The sequence below is a fragment of the Bacillus rossius genome, chromosome 6, assembly GCF_032445375.1.
Source record: "Bacillus rossius redtenbacheri isolate Brsri chromosome 6, Brsri_v3, whole genome shotgun sequence".
Classification (NCBI taxonomy): Eukaryota; Metazoa; Arthropoda; class Insecta; order Phasmatodea; family Bacillidae; genus Bacillus; species Bacillus rossius.
In genome coordinates, this window is record NC_086334.1 from 18,518,101 (window position 1) to 18,539,467 (window position 21,367).

General features: G+C 40.0%; 1 protein-coding gene across 1 annotated transcript in view; it reads left to right on the top strand.

Annotated features, from left to right (window-relative positions):
* LOC134532750 (monocarboxylate transporter 3) overlaps positions 1-21,367 on the top strand; it is an 89,603-nt gene that overhangs the window by 33,252 nt on the left and 34,984 nt on the right. The gene's annotated exons all lie outside the window — the stretch shown is intronic.

Genomic DNA, 21,367 nt, shown 5'->3' on the forward strand with positions numbered 1-21,367 from the left:
GAGCCCGCGATGCGATGAAAATATAAGACCTTTATAAAAGGAAAAGCTGTCACACCCGCGAAATTTTGTAGCCCTGATGTCACTGATGTGTAGAAAGTGATTCGTTAGAAAATAATTTTATTCGCGTCGCGTACATCGCGCTATTGCGATTCCAGCATGATTGGTATTCGTAGATGGCACCAGCGTACGCATGAGTGCTTATCGGTGGCATGTCTTTTTAAGGAATCAGATTCAAAACTGGAATAATAAAGAGACACCTTTTCCACCTGAAGCATTGTTCTTACTTATCTTATCGTTCTTGTCGAGTTCCCTCTAGCACACGCTGAGTTTTTTTTTTGTGTAATTAAAAAAAAAATATTATGTTCCTAAATTACAGTCAAACACTCTTCGGTGTTCTTGGAAAGATGATTTGACGTTTGAAAAACTTCTTTCGTACTACGGCACTACTTTCAACGTGCGATTAGGGCTGAGAAATACTTTTCGCGAAAAACGTTTTCCAGGCCAGCTTGTGGTAAAATCTCGTTGCATTGTCTGTGTTCAGTGGTTGGCTGTGTTGTCTGCTGTCAGCGCACCAATCAAAGACGTCCAGTGCGGAAGCAGACAACGTGTACTGAACGGCCCAGGCCAAACAGGGCGATGGCTTCTCTTGCTTACGACCACCAATGTGAAACAATCGCTACCGCGGGAATATCTTGGTGCGGTCTTACCAGCTATCAGATTGTTTCGAGATATGACGTGCCTCTACGCACGATGACCAGTTACGAGGCTGGCTCGAGTCACAAGAACATGACTAGAGACCTGGAAATTTCGCGGATTATTCTGACCTCAGGATAGAATTCAAATTTATAGGTGTGCTCGACCCATGTTTTCTTTCCCATTGGTTGATTTCTTAGCGAGAACATTTTTATCCTTGTTATTTGGCACTACCTGATTCGCTTACTTCTCTCCTAGCTGGGCATCATTGGCTCACGGTCGTAGAGGGGCGTGTCCAAACAACTGCGTGCCAATCATGAACACAGTGCGAGAGTGTGAAGGTTTGCATTCTAGCTTGCGACTAAATGAATCCGCGAAATTTCCGGGTCTCTAAACATGACCGTCGAGATGATTAAGCGGTGGTTCTTTTTCCTTTGCTGTCCCGCGGTGGGGAGGTGCGATGGCGGCACGAACACAGCAAGTGAAGTAGCTCTTGGCTTCTGGGTTGTAGCCGTGTCCTTGGCAAATAATTCACCGACGTATCGGTCAACATTGCAGTCGTCATCATCAGGGAACAGTTACCTACCATTTTGACACGGCTACAACCCAGAAGCCAAGCTACTTCGGACAATGGCCGTGAAAGCCTGCGAACATTATTGACAGCAGGCGAATGTTTGTTTCACTGGTGAAAAAACCCCAACACAGGGATCGAGCTCAGGACATTGGGCTAACCAGCTACGAGTCCTGACATCTAGGCCCCCACACGTACGGTGTACAGAGCTTTAGAAAAAAATTAAAAAAAAAAACACGCGATTTTAAAACAGCACATGTGTTAGCTCTCGGTATACGGCATTTGGTAGCAGTAATCTCGTGAATACGTCGCAAGACGCGTGGAACGGAAAAAGTGTCCCTCAAAACGGCTCTGCCATCTGTGGAAGTCTCAGAAATCTCGAAAGACGGCGGACCCGCGCGATTCATCCGTTTATATTATCTTCCGCGAACATCGGGGTATGCACTGAGCCAATTATAATGGTATAACTATCCTTTAATACTTTATGTTTAAATTTACAGTAATAAAAATAAATGACAACTTAAAAAAAATGCATTTCAACGCTGAAAGGTAATAACATAAAATAGCAATAACTTAAAAATTTATGATATATAAGTTGTTTACAGTCATTCTTAATATAAATTTTGTTTCAAAAATCTTAATTTACTCTTACGAAGCCGGGTACTACAGCTAGTATCGTGTATTTCACCAGCAATATTTGAAATAATTGTCTATTTGTATGCTTTAGGGCAATTTTTTTTTTTCGTAAATATTAACTATTTATTCGGTTTACTTTTCAATAATTTTCTTACACGTAGCATTTTTCATAGAAGAAAGAGGCTCATAAAAAAACAAGAATGGCAGACTTGTAATAAAATACAGTTTGTAAAAATAAAACAAACTAGCAGCACCGTCAGCGAATCCAATTAAAATCAAAGGTTTTTTTTTACTCACAGTGCTAATAGATTACACCTATTGGTTGGCAAAGTTTGTTGTCATGGCAGGAGACACCCAACAGACCCGCTGCAACCGAAATGAAGGTATGTCGACATGATTTCTGAAGCTCTATTTTCATTTTCGAATATTTTTATATATCCGTCACAGTTTCTATAATGCAAGTAAACTAACTTTACGACGTAACATCCACCAGATGCTAATTGTGTCTTCTTAATAATTTAATTAATTTTAACATTATAATTCACACATAACCTAAATGGTAGTAGCATTTGCTAAGAAGTGTGTTACGGCAAAACAAATTTAACGATGGCTTGCAAACAATTGCAAGGGGAAATATTTGAAATTTTCTGGTGAGTTATTGCAAATACGTCAGCACAAACTCCGTCATATTACAGCTCGGCTTTTCCGCAAAGTATAACTACAATTTCTAAATTTTTTTTTTTTTTCAAACATTAGAGACGTTCCTGTATTTATTCTGAAAACAGATTTTCTGAATTATCTCGCGTCGCGGCTTTTCCGTAAATAAAATAATAAAATTTGGAAAAATACCTTTTTCGAACACCAAAGTCATTCCTCTATTTTACGTGTAAACAGCATTTCTTAATTCCTACTAGTGTCTGAGAAATTACCGTTTATAGTTCACATTTGACAGCCTATGCAGTGAAGCGGGCGCCACAATGTTGTGTTTTAATTGCGTTGCCGATCCTGTGGTTTTCCATACATAAGAAAGTGTTTATTTTTGATTTGAATATTGCAACGCAATATAACGTAAAAAATAACTAATATATAGGTGTGTGTGTGTGTGTGTGTCCCTACTATGAATCCAAACCCTAGGGTCAACCTTTTTAGCAGTACGGAGGTGCGAAGTCCCGACATGTTAGTGCGATAGCGCGTTACCTGACTTATAAAAGGAATTGTCATTGCGTGTATGCACGATGACTAGTTACTCCATTTTCTCACCAGAATTCCCTGCAAACGCGTATCCATTTCTACGTCTGGTGTGATTGGTGCATCGTTTATTTTGACACGCGCCAATGGTCATAATTTAGGCATCGTTTGAACGAATAAAAAGTGTATCGGTGATGGATAGAGACCCTACCATATCTTGGTGTATATTGGACAACCAGGCGAAACTTCACAACACTACGCATGGGCGTAGACCCCGTGATCCAGCCAACCACGTAACACAGGCAATGCTGCAAAGTTTTAACACACATCTGGTCTGTAAATCTTTCCTTCCAATATTCATGATCCTACCCATACTACCTTAGTAATCACTAGAGACCTACAAAATTCGCGGTTTCGATGGCCTACAGGATAGACTGCACATACCCCTGTACACTCGGGCAAATAACGCAAGTTCATTGGCTGCCGACTTGTAAGTCGTCTCAGCTGGTTTGTCTGTGATTTGATCCTTCTTTGGTTGAGGGTTTATAACTGGTTGAGATTCGTCCAGATGAACAGTAAGCCAATAGCAAAATTATTTAAGAGGTATATGTGTTTGAATTCTAGCCTATCACCGAATGAATCCGCCAATTTTGCAGGTCTCTAGTAATCACTTTTAATAAGAAAACAGTTTTGTAGATGAACGTAAATGTTCGAGTAAAAACCCGTTACTTTATACTTGATATAATTAACCACATCCCAATGCTAAGGGACTGGAAAATTTCGCATGTTGATTTACCAATAGGATGAACTCCACAGTATTCTACGTACACAAGCACACGCCTGTTCATTTGCTGCCCATTCGTGAGATGTTTTAACTAGGATGTCCTCGATTGGACAGTCGTTTGTTTTTGAAGGATTCAAAAACTTGCGAGCCGATCACAGAAACAGGCCTAAGGTAAATATGGTTTGACGTTTAGCTTCCCGCGAATTCGAACCGCGAATGGGCTAACTCATCGCGAAAAAATATTTTCGCGATAAATCATTAATTCCCCCAATTGTGGAAGTGTAGCTAGCGCCGCGCTTATTTCGCATTTGGTCAGGGACTGGCGAAATTCGCGGATGCACAATGAACTTTAGGACAGACTCCACGTTCCTCTACGCACTCGGACAAACGTCACCTTTTCAATGGCCCGCTGATTTGTGACACATCTGAACTGGGTTTCACGTTGTTCAAGGTTTATTTTGTCGAAGGTTTTTCATTGGTCCATGGTCCTCCAGACGAACTATGAGCCGACAGCAGATGTTGCACGAAGGCAGAGCCCGAACACCCCTTATTCTCTGGGCCCGTATCTAAAAATACTAGAGCCCCACAGATGTAAACGGCCCGGAGCCATGAAAAGTCCACGGCCACAGCTGGAAGCAAGCCTGTTTATACCGTAACGACTGACTGAAGGAAGACTGCTCTCGTCCGGGTAAAGTTTCTTTATTGCATTTATTTTATCATTTACACAATTAAAAAAATCAGTACTTGGTCGGTTAAAATTTTCCTCGTGTTATTACACAGTACAAAAAATAAAATGTTAGTTTAGCACTGAACCTTCAAACCATGCTATAGAAATAACACCGTTAGAGAATCTTAACGAATAATAAAAATTCAATGAAAACCATTCAATAAATAAAATAAGTCTGATCAAATTACATATATAATGTATGCCTAGAGACCTAAAAAAAATACGCAGACTCATCTCGCGATAGGCTAGAATTCAAATACATATAAACCTCTAAGCTGCTTTTGCTGTTGGCTCACTGTTCATCTGGACGATCCCGGGCCAACGAAAAAAGCCTCAACCAAATGAACTGGCGTTATCTGCCCGGGTATACAGAAGAATGCGTAGTCCATCCTGAAGGTCTTCGAAACCGCGAATTTTTCCAGTCCCTAGTTACGTCGCATCTCATGGATCATCTTAGCAAATATTGACTTGAGGGGGGGGGGGGGGGTCGCACTTCCCAAGTTAAAGTGGCGGTGAGTCAGCAGACTGGAGGACAGCCCTGTCCGACGCCCGCGGCCCTGGAAGCTAAGAATATCCGCGGAAAAACAACAGCGGCGGGAATGTCTTCCTCGAGGCTTCACTCCCCTCCCCTCCTCCATCAACCCCGTTCCCACCTTATTCCCCCACTCCTTCTACCGCTTTCCCCCCACCGCTATCCAAACCCACTAGCGTTCTTCCCCCTTTAGGAGACTCGCCTGCGCGCAGCCGAAGGGAGCGGTTGTGCCGATGGCTCGATGCCCTGCTCGCGACCGCAGCTCACACAGCGTAGTACTGCAGCTAGGACTTTTCAATGACAGATGGTGGCAATTTCTCTAACTGACCGACAGCCTTTTACTGGCGACAGGTCGACCTGAAGCTATGTCACCACTCTGGAGTCTAGTCCGACGCCACAGTTCGCGACCGCCCCACTTACACGATCATATTACACAGCCACAATGAGTGCTAACTGGCAGCACGACGGGAAACGGCATAAGCCGCCCCCAAAAAGACCAGACCTGACCAAACCAATGCGGACTAAAAGTCCAAGTGCCCCACCCCTTGCATAGTAGAACTTCTACCACGCCCCACTCTTCTTCCAGGACCATCCTTCTATTCCTGTAATCCACCTGCTTGTAATAATGCATGACCTTTGCATCCCGCATGTATGTGCCCAGGGTTTTCCCTCTGTCTATGGAGGTTTTACCTGGGCCAAACTTATCTAGTTTTAGTCTAGAATTAAGAGTGAGGGGAGTTAGTCATGGCGAAAACGTCTGCCATGGCTGGCCAATCCCCTCCTAGCACATGATGCGCGTGACCTTTTCTGCATGGTTAAAAACCCGCATGTTTAGAGCGTATAGGGCTTGCCCTGAGACGCACTTAGAGTCTTCCCTACCTAGACCCCTCCCTTACACACTTAGTTTTAACTTAGGTTAGGAAAAAAAAAACGTTCCCCCTTTACAACTCATTACCACCCCTCCATACATTCCCTCCTTTACTCTACATTCCCTCTTCACCCCACCACCACATTCACTATTCACCAATCTTCTTCTTCTACCCCATCCCCTCCTCTTCCAAAACCAGTGACTCTCACTAAGTAATTCTGCAGGACACATTGTAGCCGATTAATGCGTAGAAGTTGAGGCTAGAGCCTAGCGATGAGGGACTGGATAATTTTTTCAACCGATCTCGGTCAACCTGCAGCTCTATCCACTCCTGAGCGTAGCCCGATGCACCAGCTCGCGAGAAACATATTGTTACCTGACATGTCACATTAATTAAATAACTCGTAAGCTTGCGAATTATTAATGTTACCAAATAAAAAAACATTTCTTAATTTTAATGTTTAACTGTATAAATTATTTTATAGGCGTACACAAATAGGCCTACCTTTTTTTGCCCTTATAGTTTAGTATAGGCTGGTTGGCAGCCTGGCGGGAAACGACACTTAGTTGGCCCCCGAACAAACCAGCGCCCAACCCCCGCATGGTAGATTTTTTTCTACTCTGTCCAACTCTTCTTACTGAACCATCCCGCTGTTACCCGTAACCAACATGCTTGAAGTTAATGCGTGAAATTTGGCATCCCGCATGTAAGTGGCCCAGGCTTTTCCCTGTGTCTGCGAAGGTTTTACCTGTGCCCAACGTATCTACATTTCAGACTAGAGTTAAGAAGTTAGGGGAGTTAGTCATGACGCCAATCGCAGCCATGGCTAGCCAATCCCCTCCTAGCACTTGATGCATGCGACCAGGGCCGGCGCGTCCATATAGGCGAACTAGGCAACCGCCTAGGGCGCCAAGTAGCTGGGGGCGGCGCAGCACGACACATAACAGCTGATATCATATGTTTAAAGATTATTGAAACTAGATGAAAATGGATTTTTGTAACAATTTGGAATGTTTATATTGATGTAAGTAAATTATTTAAAGTCCACGGTGACCTGTTTATGATTTGTAATAAGTACAAAAGTAAAGATAAAAACACAAGCCTGCTTACATTTGATTGTTGACAAAATATTATGCTTACGTGATGTATTTTGAGGCAAGGAAATGTTTTTTTGGGGTGTCCGGCCGGGGGGGGGGGAGGGGGGACATTAAGGTTTTTCGCCTAGGGCGCTAATTTACCTTGCACCGGCCCTGCATACGACCCTCTCCCTGCATGAATAATCCCAGCATGATCAGGCGTGTGCCTGAGACACACTGTCTCCCTCCCTAACCCGTAACCCCTCTCAAATGCACTTAGTTTTTAGTTAGGTTAGGAAAAAAAATTGGTTGTATGTAAAGTCGATTTACGGACGATAGTTTAACGAGACGTCATAACAAAACATTGATGAAATGATTGCATACTTTTATGAATAAAATTGAATCATTTTTATTGAAATATCACTATTTTGTATGGATACAAAGAAGGAGTGAAATGAAATCTACAACTTAATTGATAAATTTACTTTTATTTGCACTCATTAATTCAAATATGTTTATTACTTTATAACGAAGAGATTATTTTAACTATATCTTTTATACATGTTTGCTATTTAACTTCTTCCAATCTGTGTTAGGACGATGATAGGAAAAGTAGGGAACGAATGGGAGTGTTTCAAGTTTAATGTGCCTCGTAAAAGTCAAATCGATGGTTGTTCCAATCGAGTGGAAGAGAGCAGATAGATGCGGCGCAAGCGTACAATGAGCGGGACACAGCGTAACGGGACAATGTGCGTTACGGGACACTCTTTCGTGCGTGCAGCCGGCGTGCATCGATTTATTAGACGTTGTCACGTCAAAAAATATCTGCAGGACAGGAATAGCCCCGGGAGGGTCAGAGTCGCTCGCGTCAGGGAAGGGCGCGGACGTGAAGAGTAGCGTCGGCCACCTGTTGGTCGGCGTCTTCCCTCCTGCACAGTGGCACGTAAACGGAGACGTGTCGCGCGAGCGGAGACGGATCTTACGCAACAGAGTTTCTACGACAGCACGCAGATTACGGATTAGCTCGGACCAGCGCTGAGCTCTTCCGTTCGCGTCGCTCCGTGCGACCAATAGAAGCCGAGTAGGCTACTTGGCTGCGGTGGTAGCCATGTCTGTTTACGTTATGAATACTTTGAGGCTTATTTTAATCATATTTACAAATTTTCTGCCCGTGCTATCATCTAGAATCATAAAAAAATATGTATTTTAAATTAAATTAGCATTTCGTAACCTTGAAATGCAATCTCATTGCGTAGAGACCTGTAAAATTCGCGATTACAAATCCCCTAAAGGATAGACTCCACGATCCTCTATGCACTCGTGCAAATTACATCTGCTGGTTATGGTTACCGACTCGTAACACCTGTTGACTGGAACGATCGTGATTCGCTAAGATTGTTCATTGGCCCAGAGAGTCCTTCAGATAAACTGTTGGCCCAATCACTGAAGCAAAATAATGTCAAAAGTATTTGGACTCTATCCCATCGCGAAATTAATCCGCGAATTTTACAGGTCCCTACTCATTGGTGGTAGTTTGTTACGTTTCCGTGGAATGTGTGAGCAGCAGAGACGCGGATAATGAAATGTTCCGGGAGATGCGTCTCCTTCCACGCGCCACTGTGTTTTCTTCAGGCGAGTTCGGACACGTCCTGAATCTTGGTTTCGCCCGCCTCCCTCCCCCCCCCCCAAACACACCCGGACGGGCGAGGGCCGGTGGTGCCGAGGACCGGAAGTGGCGGCGGGAAGCGTGGCGCCGCCGGAAGCGATAGGAGCGGGGCTCGCCGCACGGCCCCTGGCTGTAGCCGCGGGGCGCTTGTCGCGTTCTTCCCCCCCACAAGCGCCGCGCCGGTTTCCCGATGATTCGTCTGGCGAGCGTCCGCGTCGCGGTCGTATTGCGTCTCGCCTTCGAAAACTAACGGTCCTGTTCCTCCTCCCCCCCCCTTCCCCCCCCCTACAATCTCCCAGACATTCAATGGCAATGAGAGTTGGAACGTTAAATTTGAAAGTATGGGAAGGAATAATAATCTCGGTTGCTGGGTGGAGGGGAAAATAGAGATATATAGAGATAGAGAGAGAAGGGAATATCCCCCCCGTCTCCCGGAGTTAGAGAAAAATTTGCAAAATATCAATGCAGGTGGTTTTCTATCTGTTAAACACCTGCATTTTCAACTGTTAGAAGCCGCTTTGCTTACGACTACTACTATAGGATCATATGTGTGTTAGTTTCCATAGATACGAAAGTATTTTTTTACACGTGTGTTCAATAATTTATTTTATTTTTTCAATTTTTTTCAAAAATTCCTTTAAAAAAATGATGTATCCGCCACTGGGAATAACCATCACAATTCTGGTCGAGTGAGGTCACATTCCTAGACACCTACACGCAGCATCTCTCTCTCTCTCTCTCTCTCTCTCTCTCTCTCTCTCTCTCTCTCTCTCACACACACACACACACACACACACACACAATTATATATGTATAGATGGAGAGGAAAATGGGTTAAGTCAGGGCCTTCCCCTCCATACTGTATTTTATTTGCTAGGACAGAATTTTCGCGAGGAAAACTTATAAAATTACTTAAATGTATTTCCGCGACTCAATTAATCAGGAAAACATTCTAAATATGTATATTTTTTTGCTGGATGTTTAATAATTAAAATTTCACGTATAGCATACATCTGGTGACAACAAAAAAAAAAACACAAACTGAAAATACTTTTTTTTTTGTCGAACGTCCGATGACCTATTCCTAGATTAAAAAATAATTGCATGTAAATGCAGATACCCAAACATGGCACGTGAAACCTTATGGAAGAGCAAGAGCGAGATAGAGAGGTTACGTTTTAAAGGACAAAAGAGAGTATGCGCTAGAACCTTCCAAGTGTTAGGAGAAAAGGCTTATCGGCCGTGATAGTGACTGTAGACCTATGTATTTGATGTCGGACTAAAGCTCAAAGTTCTCTGTTTACTGCACCAATATGCTTTTTCCATTAGCTGATATCACTGCAAGAAATGTCTTGTTCTTTTCAGTGTGATGTGATTGGTTTTACTTCACCGATAAGTGGCTGATAACTGGCTCACGGTCGTGGAGGGTGTGCCACAAGAACAGAGGTCCAATCATCACATTAGTGTTAGAAGCATAACATTCTGCACTGTGAATTACTGATCGGACGAATCTACGAAACGTACTTGCCTGGGTGGTGTTGATTTAATCGCGGGGAAAATTGACTGTTTCTTAGATCACGTCTACAAAAAGTTTTTTTCCAATTAGCTCTGATCAGCGAGAAAAGCTGCTGAATTGATAAACCTATCTTGGTTTGCCAGAAACTACTGCGCCACTTTAGAAAATAACTGATCGAACAAAAAAAATAAAGGCAAGAACAAGTTTATAATAATGTGCAAACTATCTCGACACAGTAATTCGTTTTTTAAGATTGATCACCGCTTTCCAACCTATCGGATTCCAGCTCGCAATTGCTATTCGAGTCATCGGGTGTCCAAACCGGTCTGATCCGAATCTACATATCTGTTCTCATGAATTTAAATCGCCACTGATGAAGTAAAAAATTGTAAATTTAGAAAAAACCTGAAATTTACGATAAAACGTCACACATTCTCCAAATAAATATTCCAGATTCTCATAATTTTAAACTGCAATCGCGTTTTAAGCCTACAGCCTGCATCTGGTAGATGTTATCTGGATCCCTCGATGATCTCGAGGTAACGTAAAGCGCTAACTACGCAAAAGATAGTGCAAAATCTTTTCGTGATTGTTCGAGTGTCTTTCAGGTGCAACTGTCGGCAAACCAATCGCAGCCATCCAGCGCGTAAGCAAACGCGTCCTGAATGGCCAGACCAAATAAGGAGATGGCTTCTCTTAACAGAAGACCGTCAATTACGAGGAAGTTACTTTCAGTCTAGCGAAGAAAAAAAAACTGCATAAAATTAGAGGAGATGAACCATAGTGTTTTTTTTAATGATTATAAGAATACCACACAGAGATAGAAATTAGTCCTCTAGATTTTTTGGTTTTAGTAAAATTGTCCCTCCCTATTTATTTGTTGACCACCCCTGGTTCAGTCAAATGGGGACTGGGAATTCTCCCACCGCACCGGTTGTAGCCGATGGGAAAAGAAGTGAACCAAACGCGAGAACAGCTTTTCAAAGTTTAACAAGCGGTTGAAAGTTCCAGCTTGTTTAAAACTGGTACATTAGGTACGTCTCGACAACAACGTCATCAGAGAAGTTAAAAAAAAACAACCGCATACATAAGGGATGTCGGAGAAGCAATCGGACATGATTCATAAGTAAGGAACCATCCCAGCGGGCGGCACTCAAATTGCCCGATGTGTACCCGAGTGGTGTTCTAAATCGACACGCTAGATACCGCTACTATAGATAGCTAGTTCTTTCGAAAATTCATAGAGAGCGTTAACTTTTATAGTTAAATAATAATTGAAATGTTTATAAAGGAATAAAATGTATGAACTAAAAAAATAAATGGTAGTATAAATCATAAATTATTTAAAATTATTGTTTATTAAATGTGGTTTTCTTTAAGGTAATGTGTTACCAACTGATCGCTTCTTTAATAACTGAGGACAATGAAATTAGCAGGTATAACACAGTCCATAATATCAAGTAGAACTGTTATTATAACGAGAAAAAAAAACCTTTCAGCGTTCTTAAATTCTATCGAGCATCCTGGGAATAATCAAGTATTGAGGAGTTTATTATTATTATTATTATTATTTAGAATTTACCATGCAATGAAACTGATAGAGTTATCTAGTGCCTCCGTTCCTGCTTAGAAAAAAACCGTTGACAATCAAATTTTTTTTTCAATACATTCAATCGTCACGCACTTTTCGATGGCGTTAATTACGTTGTGGATTCAAAGATGGCAGTGTAGTAGGTGGTTGCATGCGGGCACAGAAAAATAAACAACGTCGAGTTGCACTCTTTCAGGGCATGTGGTCGTTGAGCCAGCCCTGAGTTGCCTGGAGCGACTGGGAAACCGCAGTTGACGCGTCTTCCGGGACGCGAGGCCAGTGTGTTACCGATGTCCCGCTAAGTTACAACCGTCTCCGCTGATCAGCCCTCAAATATTATCTTTGAAAGATTTGTGCAATGGGAGTGCATGACTTGATGTAGGCTTTTGGACATACGCCATTGCTTAGAAGAAAACTACAAAAAAACACAAATGACAAAAAACACAAATTAAGCAAAAAAATTTCTGTTGTCAGGATTTAACGCCACACAATACTCCACAAAAGGAATATGGTCAACAAACAAAGATAAACAAAGAAAAATGGACTAACAGAACGAAAAAAAAACCCCACAAATGATGACAGCACAAAAATACCGAACCCAAAAAATTCAGCACAACAGTTGAAACGAGACAAAAACACAGCAAAACGAAAATACGAAACAAACACAATAGTTTTCCGAAAACAAAAAAAAAAAAGAGAAACGAAAAAAAAACCCACAAATGATGACAGCACAAAAAATGTTGCCGACTTGGAGGTAGCCACGCGGTTCGAAATACAGCGACGGTAGGATCCCCAGCCGCGACGCCCGACCCGCGAGAACACAAACAGCCTTAGCAACCAGCACACGTGGGTTATGTAACCCCGTGCGGTGGTCGTAATTCATCACCGCGGCATTGTTCCCGATGGACAGGCGTGCCGCGACTTCTGGCGGCGAGGGGCGAAGTGTTTGACGTGTTTGTTCGGTCTTCTTATCATGACAGATTGCGCACCTAGTGATCCCTGCTCTGGGTGCGATCAACTCTGCTGTAAATACTTCGCTCTACTTATCAACTGTGTTGATAAGTTCCCCTGCTAGTTCGCCCTCTCCTTAAATCATGTTGGTGCAAGTATCGGCATGATGGGGCTACCGGAGATCAAAATGATAATTTTATACTGTGATATACCTTTTAGTGATCGTTAAGTGCATCATGTTTTGTCCGCATTGTTTTCCCTGGAGTGGTTCGGAGAATTCTCGTCCTATATGTGTCATCGGTGTTTATTTGGACGTTAAGAATAGGCACTGAAGGCGACCTTTTGTCAGATGGAACTTATTTGTGGACATACGGTCGATCATGGCCGCGATGGACGAGCAAAGACACCCAGCTTTCAGAAAATAACAATTTCCTCCTCCTCCCCCCCCCCTCCAATGTTCAGCATCTTGCAACAATCGATACATCGCGGTCGCGCCCTTGACCCGTGCGATTCGAGTCGCAATCGTCGGTTGGCAAGCAGCCATCCGCTCTGCGACACGCGGGAAGATTTCTCTCTCCCCCCCTCCTTCCACCAACCCCTTCTCTCAATAACCTTTTCTTCCTCGCACGCAAATTTATGTATTGTCCACTGCTCGTCTGTCAAGTTGGCAACAGTCCAAGGCTCGCGTTGGGCGCGTGCGTGGTGTGTGGCTGGCTCTGGACGATTCCTGCTCGGCCTTTATCAAGAAATATTTAAAAACAGTAAACTACAGAAGTAAATTTTTACGTATTCACCAGTTGTTGGAAGTCAAGAAATTTACTTTCACTGCGTTCTTCTGTACTGTTCTTTTTTCCTGGCTAAATTTTTTTCTCGGTATTCTCTGTGCTGTCCAGGCATGTGCAATTTTTCCATCGGCTATCTGCTTGTTCTCCGTGTGTTTGTGTATTTATCTTTGCTGTCCGTTCTCGAGGTTTATTCTTTGACAACCAGTGCAAATCAGAATGAAGTATTATTTATAATCAAAATATTCACTTATAGTTAGTTACAATGATGCAATTATGCCAAGTTATGGAAGAAATGCATAAACTCCGGACCCTATTCGAGAACGTAAAATTGACCCAGAAGTACGCGTTGCCCCAATTTTGTTGGTAATATCATAGCGGGAAAGACCTCCCCTCATCAGCGTGACCGACTCGTAACGCTAGAATCACAATAGCGTGACAGCAAAATATCGCATTATTTTGAACATTTTTTTTAACCACGCGAAAAACAAGAACAAACAACTAGATATAAAATAATTATTTTCATTGCATTCTCACTATATATGTACAGGAATTTTATTTTTCCGAATTGACATTAAATTTGGATTTAGCAGAATTTCTTCAAAACATGACGATTTAATGAGTAAATAGTAAACATTGATGGCTGGTGTATATGTATTGCGTACGTACGGCCCAAAAACGTTTTATATTCTGTACCTCGGAGGCATAAGACACTATTTCCACTTGTGGGCAAAATGCACTTTTAACCATAAACTTGACCACAGTTTGACGTTCTTTCTAGTGGCATACAAATTTAAGATCTGCGATGTGTCAAAATTTCACATTTTTTGGGTATAAAATAGTTAAGTAAATAGGCGAGGGACTATTTAAAATTCCTTAAACGGCTCTCATGAAAAATATGGTTTTTGTGACATCGTGTCTTATGCCTCCTAGGTACAGCTATAATCGGTTTTTATAATTTTCTGTTATAGAAATTAAAGAAAAAACACACGCAGTATAGACTTAAAAACATCCGCGATGGAGTCAGTTGTCATTTTACCACTTTATGTTTATTTGAGTATGCGGCGCTGTTAATTTATGTGCTGGTTTCAGTTGAATATTTTTTGCAGTGTTTCACAGCAATGCATCATGAAGTGGAATTATCAGCAATCGATCAATAATCATGCGCCAGTCATCCACGATTTACGTACTTAAAACACATTAGATAAAATTGATCTCATTCTTAAACACAGCTTTCCCTGGATTAGATAAATGTTTCAATGGTAAAAACGAATGTATTGCTGTATTTTATAACCAGTCGCAAGCTGTGACCACTAACATAGCCCGTTGTGATCTAGTTGTAACGTTTTCGACTTAATATTTCCTAGCCAACAGTGCCTGTCTATTAAACGAACTGTCCCAGTTAACTACTTGGGCATTCGTTTATATTGTTACAACGGTGGCGTAATCTTAAAATTCCACGCAAGAAGGCTTGCTAACGGAAACTGTCCTTGTTAAATCTGGGTCACGACAGATCGAATTAATGAAGCTATAAACTAATCATTTCTCCCCTCCAAACATACTGAGTCATAATAATCAAAGTATTTTATTATCATACTAGTCGTAGGCCTATGTCCGATGGGATTTCCCAAACTTTCATCCCCTATTTAACCCCCTTAGAGGATGAATTTTCAAAATTCCGTTCTCAGTGCTTACCTAAGTAATATAAGGAACTCCTACGCAAATTTTCAAGCTTCTAGTCCTATCGGTTGAAGATGTGCGTTGCCGCAGTCACTATTAAAGTTTTCTTAAGTAGATGGACGCAGCGCCAACACCATTTCGTGCCCATATGTTAGTATACATATTATTACTCGATATTTCCCGCGATGAAAACGGATAAAAATGAAAAAAAAAATGCTTAATTAGTATTTACGGTATGTCGTATGAACGTACGAGAATTCTAACATGGTGGATGCGGGTTGAATGTTTCACCGGAGCGCCTCGTGCCAGCTCGCTCGGTCCTGGCGCCGGGTACCGGGGTGTCGGAGTGCAGGCACGCCTCGCTGCCAGAGCGCAGAGCCAACACCGACTAGATTTCAAGTCGTTGTTGGGAGTGATCACGCGAGCTTCGTGCTGGCGCCACGGCGGCGCCACGGGCACGATGCGATGGAAGCGACGCGAACCGTTAAATAATCTCCCAGCCAATCACGTTCGTCACGTTTGTCTTTTATTTCCGTCTTGTCGCAGGTATGACTTTACCGAAATCAGCAGAAGAGAAATTTTTTTCGCTTTGTAGTTAGACTGGTGCATTGGTAATGCCATTTACATTACTATTAGTATACCTTTAAAGTTTTTTTTTTTTTTTTTTTTTTTTACGAAATTAATCTATGAGATTTTTTAAATGTGTGCACGCCCAGTGAATTTTCTTTTCCCGAACGGACGTTAAAATTGGGCTAGACAAAATTGCTTCCTAACACGATGATTCAAAGAATACGCGTAACCATTGATGGCTGTCGTATGTGTAGTGCGTACGTAATCCTCAGAAGCATTTTATAAAGCTATGTTTTGCACCAGTGTCGAAGTACGAAATATTACACTCGGGCACGAAACAGGGCGGTGATCCTTCAATTAGTGTAACCTGTCCTTTCATGCCAGCCCGCGACCTTCAAACGTCGGGCTGTTATCGCGTTTGAACAGCGTTTAGTGAGTACCATTGTTTTGTCCCTTCTCGTCTTCAAGCCAGACAGACGTCGGAGCACGGTGCGAGTGCAACACACAACTTATAACACGTAACTTAGAAACGCACAACGCCAAACCACATAACTTAGAAAAACACAACTTAGACAGAGGTGCCCACCCCCCCAAACACTATGACTCACCCCTCCCCTAACCTAATGATAACCCCCCCCCCCCCCGAAATTTTTTATGCCATTTTCTCAATGATTTACTCAATGATTTGATAATATTATACTTTTTTAGTATTATATTTTATCACATTTTGCATTAATTAACACTGATTTTCTAATAATAATTTTGGTCATATATCAGGTAATATTTCCATCCTGAACCGACAGATGCCAAACTGCTTTTGTTAAGGAAAGTGAGGGTTGTCAATTTCTTTTACAGGATCCCTTTCAAGCTATAATAATGTAAATAATATATACATTTTTCTCGTCTTTTAACCACCCCCCCCCCCCCCTGAAATTTTAATGACGCAGTCTGCGTCGTTACCCCCCCTTGTGGGCACCCCTGACTTAGAAGTCATAACTTAGAGTTCTAGAAAAATCCATACAACTTATAACTGTCATGAGTTATAAAGACATAACTTAGAAACACGTAACTTACTAACACATAACGCCGAAACACACAACAAAAAAAATGTGATAACTTAGAAAATCATTACTTAGAACGATCGTTAGTTATAAATACACAACTTAAAAATATCGTAATTTAGAAACACACAACGTTGAAACAAATAACTTAGAAGCATCGTTACGTAGAAACACGCAAATTAGAACTATTGTAACGTAGAAACGCACAGCTTATAAATGTCATAACTTAGAAAGCGCAACTTAGCACAGGCATAATTAAGAAAAAATTTCTAAGTTATGATAGGTTTAAATCATTATTTTGGACATACGTCATTACTAATTTGCACTGTATGCCATAGCTAAAACTTGAATAATGGACAAAAAAAGATGAATAAACAAACATACAGAAACAAGCCAAGTAAAGCCTATGTCAAAAGTTAAATGTAAAGACAGCACACAGAATTTCTCTGAAGGAATTAGAACACACGAACACAGTGGGCTGATAACGAGGATACAGTTGCAACAACAACAAAAAACTAAATACAGACACACTACAAGTATGGACAACCCAGCGACAATACAGCGACGTCTGTACGAATCCATGCGAGCCCTTGTCGGGTCCACAGCTGACACGCGTTTTATTACTCTCGCGTGACCGTCTGCAGCAGAACACCACTCGGAAGCCGGAAGTAAGCGCACTTTAGACGAAGATCCATTTGCACGAAACTTAGAAAAACCGTTAATGTGTATTGGGAGCGTTCTTCGATAAAAAAAAAACCCTTCTTAAATCAAGAGTAATTTATAAAAAAAAAATTCTGGTTTATTTTAAATATGAGGAGAAATTTTTAAAGCTTCTGTTTTGACTGTTTAAGCAAAACACTGTTTTTACACGCTTTATATTATCTTCACCTGTATGTTTGTAACCGACTCCTTTGGGTGCGATTTTGACCCACTTTAAACGGCCAGATTTCATTCAATCTTTGTATATTTATCGAGGACCGATGACCATACACTAATTTGATGAGATTATTCCATTATTCAATTTTAAAAATAAGATTTTTGTCAATTTATATAATTTCACAAGAAAGAGTTTGCACATGAGCAAAATGGTTTTCTTTACAATGTGCGAACTCTTTTCTTTCAGTTTGTCTTTGGCGCGATATAAACAAAGCCTACTAAATATTGTGACATTTAATTAAATGAAAAGTGAGAATGGGTTATGATTATTGTGAACAATATACTTTCTTGAAGAGAATAATATCTATATTTGTAAAAATATGAAAAAAACCCTGAAATAAGGGCTTTAAATGTTGTTTCTTTCGTTGAATAGAGAAACACAATTACGTATTTGTTTCATTTTACTAATTAACCAAGAGTTAAACATTATTATAAAACAACATTTTCTGCAAATATTTCACGAAACACGGAAAAATTGAGGTTTGATTTTGCTGTGAAACCAACAGCAGATGGGAAATCAAACACCATATGCATAACCTCATTAGCTACACCTGATGGGCAGATTTTTCAAATTCCACTCGAACACCAACCTGCAAATCTACACCAAGCAGTTACAAATACCTACTCCAAACTATGCCAAGGTCAGTAAATCATGAAATAAAAGACATCAAACACGGAAAATATGGCTAAGTTTGACAGATGATATATCAAAACCATATTTGGATAGAGAGCAAAACTTACAGTTTAAGGATTTTTACCTGGAAGGAATTGAGGAAAAAGAAGTGCTGAATCCAAAGCTAGTGGATCAAATAAAAAATTGGAAAAACTGTTAGAAAAATTTCTTGAAGAAAAAAACTATATCTGAAACTCAAAATTTAGGGAAAATTGCAAAATATTTCATGATTGAGATATTCACGGGCAGAAACTCAAATTCTTACCAGTGGATTAAAGATTTCAACAAAGAATGTGAACGTTTCCTAATCAAAGAAGACAAAAAGAAAATAGAAATTTTAAAACATTTCTTAGAATACTCCAGTGTAGCTTGGTACAACTGCATGCAAATGAAACTTACAGTGGAATCGGACTGGAACAAATGGGAGAAAATTTTTAGTGAGACATTTGCAAACAAAGGATGGATGGTCACCCATCAGATATGCTGAATTAGAATAAACATCAATGGCTTCCCGAATATATTGATTTTCATAGCAGGATATTGAAATTATTGAGTACAATAGTTCTTCAACACGCTATATTGGATATATATTTTAGAAGCAGCCAATATCTACTCAAATTCACTTTAATAGCAAAGTCATGTAATAAACAAAAAATTGAGCCACATCTAGAGACACTTCTGAGATAAAACAATATTTATCGATTTTATTTTAACTGCAGCCAAAATCTATTCAAAACCTTCTTTAATAGTAAATTGATGTAATAACTATAAAGTTTTTTTACATTGTTATAAAATTTCTTGCATACGTCAATAAAGAAAATCACTTTAAAATATAAATAAACCAAACTAAAAAGTAGAAAATAAATAAGAGTTAAAAAAACTAAAAAACACGCTTTATATAGAAAACCAAACTAAAAAATAGAAAATAAATTTTAATAAATTTGAATTAAGAATAGTGTAAATTTTTTTAATAAATATAAATTAATAATAGTGTGTATAAGAAAAAAATGTATTCTATTTAAAAAAAAGCGTGGGATCAATGGTGTTAATAGTTATAAATATTTCATTGACATATATGAGTAGAATAATTATAATTTCAATAATATCTTAAAAAACACCCCACGCTTTTTTTAAAAATAAAATACATTTTTTTATTATTTACACTATTATTAATTTATATTTATTAAAAAAATTTACACTATTCTTAATTCAAATTTATTAAAATTTATTTTCTATTTTTTAGTTTGGTTTTCTATATAAAGCGTGTTTTTTTAATTTTTTAAACTATTATTTATTTTAAGTAAATTCACCAAGCATGGTAAATATCTAAATGTAAATCGGTTACACTTCTAGTCACATTAATGTATATGATTGCATTGGTGCTACACAGGTACAAGCTCATGCGGTTAAAAGACACTCCGTATTGATATTATACTATAGAGGTTTTAAATATACAAGTTCGGTTGCTGAAGTTACAGAGGTTCGAAGAATGTTGGATCTTTATACTTAAAGTGTGCCTTGTATGACCCCTATGGCATGCATATAGCATAACGCACCGAGTATGGTTTTTTGGTATGTGTTAGTGCGTAGCCAAAAGTACGATCTGAAAATCGCTTTTGTAATAACATTTCTACAGCGAATGTAAAAAAAAAAATGCACACGTAACTAAACAAAGTTAATTCTTGAAACTGTACGCTCTGGATGGAAGAGCAGACTACTTGTATTCTGAAACGAAAATAAGCTAGTAAGTGGAGCAGTGTTTGTACAGTCGTCTCAGTGAAGTAAAGTAATTGCTGGTAATTGAAAAAAAACATTGGTGTTGTCGACCGAACGGAGATGAAAAATAGGCTCGTCTCACTCGCTTTAAATACTTCGTGGGATGTGAGTTTTCCCCGCTTGTTTTTTTCCCCCCCAAGGCAGTGTTTTTATGATTCGTTTTTAACGACCCGATAGATTATCTCGACTAGCGTAATTAGGCGTAAAGTGATACAGCAATACCAAATGAGTGTTGTTGATAGAAACAAAATGTCTCGAGTTAGGGTAGGTTCTTGCTGCGTGCTTCTGCATGCCGGTGATGCAAGGAGACGTGTTTACACAAGTGTGTACGAGAGGCCAGACGCTGTTATCATAGTTGGGTCCCGTCGGGTGTGAACTTTGCCACTGGACCAGAACACATCTCGAAGAGACTGGTTCAGTAGAGACCTCTGCTTACACACGCATGGTTCACGCACCAGTTACGCGCATGATCCTCTATTTTTAATTCACAACTGATAAACTCTGGTGGGCTGATAACACTGGCAGTAGAGTAATTGCAAAAGTTTCCGAAGACTTTCCTCTCCATGAATTTGCGTAGCATTTGGCGATAAGTTTAGACATAGTACCTACTTGTAACTGCTTTGGGATATCGGGATAAATAAATGAAACAGAATTGTTTTTTCTGTTATTTCCTAATTTTTAAATAATACCTATATTTTATTCCAATTTTAAAAATTACATAAAAAATCCAAATTAAATCAATTTTTGTCTATCTCTTCGTATGCACGAAGAGATTAAACAAAAAAAAAATCCTGTTGCTATTGACTTGAAATTATAACGTTTTAGATAGTAACACCGGAATTTATTTAGTTACGATTTAATTTGTGCTACTTATATCAAACGGCTCCGAAGATATGATGACAATATTACGCCAGCAATTATTTCCGCGAAACACAATACGGAGTTTTACGTAGCCATGGAGGGATATATGTACGTAGCGTGTTCTCGAGTTCGCGATTACACTAACTAATTTGTTCTTGCTAACAACGTGAGATTTGTCAAAATGCGTATTTTTTTTTAGTGTAAATACATTAATCTGTGCTTGATTGC